Here is a 5,240-nt window from a genome sequence, read left to right as displayed (position 1 = left end):
TTGCAAACAGCCCCGAATCTACTGCACCCGTAAGAAATCTGTGAAGGATAGAACACAAGGCGATGACTTACACAACCATACACATACACAAACACAGATGCTGACACTGCAAATTTTATTCTACTAGTTAAAAAAAAAAAAAAACCAGAATCATTGTAAATTCACTTTTGTGCCTAGTGCTTTTCTCCACTCCCACTCAGCATACCCACTCTCTTTACCTGCTTTCATAATCCCCAACACAGTCTACCATAAAATTTACTAAATTATTATGTTTGTAAGGAGCCCTGGTTTTAAAAGCAATTAACTGCTAACCTAGAGGTTGGCAGTTCAAAACCACCAGTAGTTCCATGGGAGAAAGATATGGCAGTCATCTTCCGTGGATATTTAAAGCCTTGGAACCCTATGCAGTTGCTATGAGTTGGAATCAACTTGACAGCTGTGGGTTATTATGTTCGTGATCCATCTTTCCCCTTCAAAGAAGGTAAAGATTTTTACTCTTTTGTTCATCAATGAATTTACAGCATTTAGAAGACTGACTAGAACATTGAAGGCAATTTATAAATATATGATGTATATATTTGTGTTTGCTATTCTCTATGGAGGCACATAGACACAGTTTAAAGCTCATGGTGTAACTTATGGGAACCGTGTGGTACATCAAACTATAGAAAATATATTGTGAATTTTTTTCCATGTCCTATATAGGGCATTTATCACAACTTTGTTCCTCAAGCTATAGATCAAGGGATTCAATAAAGGGATCAGCAAGGTGTAAAATATGGAAGCCACTTTATCACTGTCAAAGGAATGACTGGACTTGGGCTGCACATACATAAAGATTAAAGTCCCATAGAACACTACCAGCACTGTCAGGTAGGATCCACAGGTGGAGAAGGCCTTGTGCCTGCCTTCAGCTGACTTCATCCTAAAAATGGCTACAAGAATGAGAAGATAAGAAATAAGAACTACCGGAAGTGATGAAATCAAATCAAAAGCTGCTTTGATGAGAATGATCAATTCAATTTCATGTGTGTTTGAGCAGAGCAAAGATATCAAGGGGAGACTGTCACAGTAGAAATGCCTGATGACATTGTCATGACAGAAGGATAATTAAAAAATTTTTATGGTGACCAGAAGAGAAACAATAGTGCTGTAGAGATAGGGGATTGACACCAGCACCTGACACACCCTTTGTGACATGATGACTGTGTAGAGCAGAGGGTTACAGATGGCCACATAGCGGTCATAAGACATTGCTGACAGAATGAAAATTTCACTAACGATGAACACAAGAAAGAAAGATAGCTGTATAGCCCCCAAATAATAGGAGATTGTATTTTTATCCACAAGAAAATTTACAAACATTTTCGGTCCCACAGTTGTTGAGTAACCAAGATCAGTGATAGCCAGATGTCTGAGAAAAAAGTACATGGGTGTTTGTAGCTTGGAGTCCATCTTGGTGAGGATGATGATGCCCAACTTGCCCACCACTGAGATCATGTAGATGATGAGGAACAGCCCGAACAATGGAGCCTGCAGCTCTGGGCGGTCTGTGATTCCCATCAGAATGAATTCATTCAGCACTGTTAGATTGTGTTTGTCCGTCTTGGTCTATCAGGAAACCTATTCTGGGTAGACACATCAGCATTGTCAATAACTTTTATGCAGTATCATCTGGTAGATTTTTAGTATACAAAGTCAATATACTAAAAGAATAAGATTAATCCAAGCTTTCCAGTATAGGTATATGAAAGTAAACCCACCTCCAACAAATAAAGCATATATACATAGAGAAAGAGAAGGAGAGGGAAAGGGAGAGAGACAAAGAGGGAGAGAAAGAGAGTGCTAAATGATTATCGGTTGGAAAAATTTGCTCCTTAAAGAACATTTGTCAATGCCTGGGACTTTTTGGGTGTCACAACTAGGAGAAGGGTATTACTTGTATCTAATTTTTAGAGGAATGGGATATAGCTAAATATTCTACTGTATACAGGGCGACTTCCCACACTAGGAAATTTTCCAGTCCAAAAAGTCAGTAGGGTCTGTGGAGAGTAGGCTCACTGAAAACAAATGAAGTAAACAACATATGGAAAAAGGAGATAAAGAAGATGACGGAACTTGGAGGACATGAAGAAGTAAACAACATATGAAAAAGGGAAATATGGAAGATGAGAGGACAAAAATAACCTTATCAACAGAAGACACTGGGACTTAGTAAGTTGTAAACAAGAATTTATCAACACCAACCAAACAGGCTCAAAGAGCTCCAACAAGTATAAAAGAAGGGACACTGAAACTCAACTTTGCTTGGAGTCATAACCAGAGCCAAATAAGTCATATATTGCGGACTGGGAAGCAGTGGGCTGCAGCAACTCACCCGGGCTTACTCCCAAGTCCTAGAGACGGTGCCTATCTCAGTCATATGTTGAGGGCTTGGGTCCAGGAGGTCGGGAAGCAGTGGGCTGCGGCAGCTTGCCCGGGCTTACTTTCGACCTTCCTCCTAGTCTAAAACACGTTTCTTGCTGCTCTGCTGTCTCGGTCATACGTTGAGGGTGGAGACTCAGTGGGCTAGGAAGCAGTGGACTGCGGCAGCTAGCCTGAGCTTACTCTTAGTTCACTCCTGACCTGATACAGGTTGCTTCAGGCATACATTAAGAGCAAAGGGATAATAAGTCCTTGTGCTCAAGAGGCGTGATAGGGATCCACGAGAGATTCTCGAGGATCGAGGCTGATTTCACATCTGAGCCATTGACGACAGCGTGGTCAAGACTTGTCCTGGACCAGAAAACAACAAGGCTCAACACTGCCCTCATTTGCCATAAACTTGCTTGCTTTCCCTCCCCTTTCCCCTGGTGAACTGAGATCTCTGGGATAGGGGGTAGCCAAGAATCTGTGTGCCTATAATGCTAAAAACTAGTAAAGTCGTTGTAGAAAGACATAAATTGTTTGGAGTAGTCGTTGCGACCCCCTCCTCAGGACAAGGCCCCTGTTGAGAAACCCTGATATAGATATACATATAAATATGTGTATAGACGGAAACCCTGGTGGCGTAGTGGCAGTGGCTTTAGTGGGATGTGCATAGATACAAGAAGCAAAAATGATAAAAGCTAAAAAGTTTAGGTGTTATGTATGAATGTTTACTAAACTTTGTTTGTCCTTTGAGAATTATGTAATGACTGTCACAAAATTATAATATATATGTTAATTTTATAAAAAAATTAAAGCTCGAATTCCAAAAATGTGTATACACATTCAATATTGCTTACTTCAAAGCATAGTCCTATGAAAGCCCTTTTGCCTCAGATGGTACAGACTGAAAAAACACACTTGACATCTATTGAATAGAAAACAACAGTCAAGAAATCAAATGACTTATTGCACAGGGCAAATCTGCTACAAACGATAGATTTAATGTGTTAAAAAGCAAAGATGTCATTTTGAGGACGAAAGCACACCTGGCAAACCATGATATTTTCAATTGTCTCATATGGGTGTGAAAGCTGGACAATGAGTAAAGACCAAAGAATTGATGTCCTTGATTTATGGTTTTGGTACAGAATATTGAATATACCATGAACTGCCAGAAGAGTGAATAAACCTATCTTGGAAGAAATACAACCAGAATGCTTCTTAGAAGCAAGGATGGTGAGGCTTCAACTTACATACTTTGGAAGTGTTATCAGGAAGGACCAGTCCCCGGAGAAGGACATCATGCTTGGTAAAGTTGAGGGCAAGGGAAAAGGAAGAAGACCCTCAATGTGATGGGTTGACACAGTGGCTGCAACAAAGGACTCAAACATACCAATGATTGTGAGGCTGTCACAGGGCCAAGCAATTTTTTGTTCTGTTTTACATAAGGTTACCATGAGTTGGAGTCAACTCAACGACAGCTGACCACCACAACAACATTTTGAGATGGACTTTTTCACGTCACATGATTCTGTTGAGGTCCATCCAGGCTGTTGTGTGCATCGATAATTCAAAAACCCTGCTGAGCAGTTCTCTGACATACATCGGGTGGGTATGAGTCAGAATTGACTCCACGACAACTGGTTTTATTTTGTTTTTTATTCATATAATTATTTATATAAAGTAAAAATATTATTTGGCCACAGAGTGATGTTTCAAAGATGCTTATGAGCATTTAGCCTCTGACATAAAGGAAGGATATTTGAAAACAAAAATAATATGAAGAAAGAAGAGAGATTCTAGTCTGAAACACTATTAAAAGTAAAGTGCACAAGGAACTGACACAGAAATCCTAATGTTTCATAATGACTTTGCCGATGAGTGATGGTGGGTCCCTGCAAATGTCACTGAAACATTCTGGATATTGGTAAAATGTAGAAATAATCGACCTTTTTACCTGCGATGAAGCCCCAAGTGCTTCTTAACATGGCTTGGTGAGACCAATTTAAAGATTTTTTTCTCACCTTTGGAGATTTTCCCCAAGGAGATGCCAAGCAATTTGTTGTCTCTGAAGCTTTGAAGCCTTAACAAAGCATCTGAAGGTTGTCTGTTAATTATCCAGGACATTTGGAATTCACCAGTGAGCGAGTTTTTCTTCATACAGTGTTTACACATGTCTCTATCTATTTCACACAGTCTTACATTTTACTCTGTGTTAATTTCCTGTTTTTACCACACCGGGATCTGGATTAAAATATTGTATCTACAAAACAGAAGTATCAATATGCCTCATTCCTACAGTGCTCTCTTCAAACGGATGACAAAAGGAAGAAGTTCTTAAACACTTTTTCATTGCATTTTTTAAAAGACTTAAATAGAATAAAAGTAATGCTTTGTGCATCTATGAGGTATCACTTCCTCATTTGCTATTGTTATTGTCACTGTTATTGCTATTATTCGGGATATTTTTTAATTGTTTTTTTTGTTTGTTTTGCTTTGGTTTTGACATAAGGAACTGAAATGTTTCACCCTTGCTTCTCATTTCATGATCAATTGTCATCATCCGTTTAGGATTTTGCTTATGTGTTTTATTTTCCTTTATTATATTTCAGTATTTGTGTGTTTTTCCATTCTGTCCAATCCCCATTCCAAAACATCTTTCTCACCTTCGTATGTATTCCGCTGTGATTGACATATGCTCTACCATAACAATATACCCTTGTAGTATATTTTGTGTGTAATGTTTTACTGTGAATTTATATTTATTGTACTAGAAATCCTTTTGTTGCATTTGTCGTTGTAAATATTTGTAATGTATCCATTTGTGAGCT

The 5,240-nt window shown here is 38.8% G+C and overlaps 1 pseudogene; it reads right to left on the bottom strand.

The window, feature by feature from the left end:
* Positions 1-657: 657 nt before the first annotated feature.
* LOC126063757 (olfactory receptor 8K3-like) lies at positions 658-4,969 on the bottom strand (annotated as a pseudogene).
* Positions 4,970-5,240: the final 271 nt, after the last annotated feature.

The sequence above is a fragment of the Elephas maximus genome, chromosome 20, assembly GCF_024166365.1.
Source record: "Elephas maximus indicus isolate mEleMax1 chromosome 20, mEleMax1 primary haplotype, whole genome shotgun sequence".
Taxonomy (NCBI): Eukaryota; Metazoa; Chordata; class Mammalia; order Proboscidea; family Elephantidae; genus Elephas; species Elephas maximus.
Note: the sequence above shows the minus strand (reverse complement) of the source record. Positions and strands in the feature narration are given on the sequence as shown.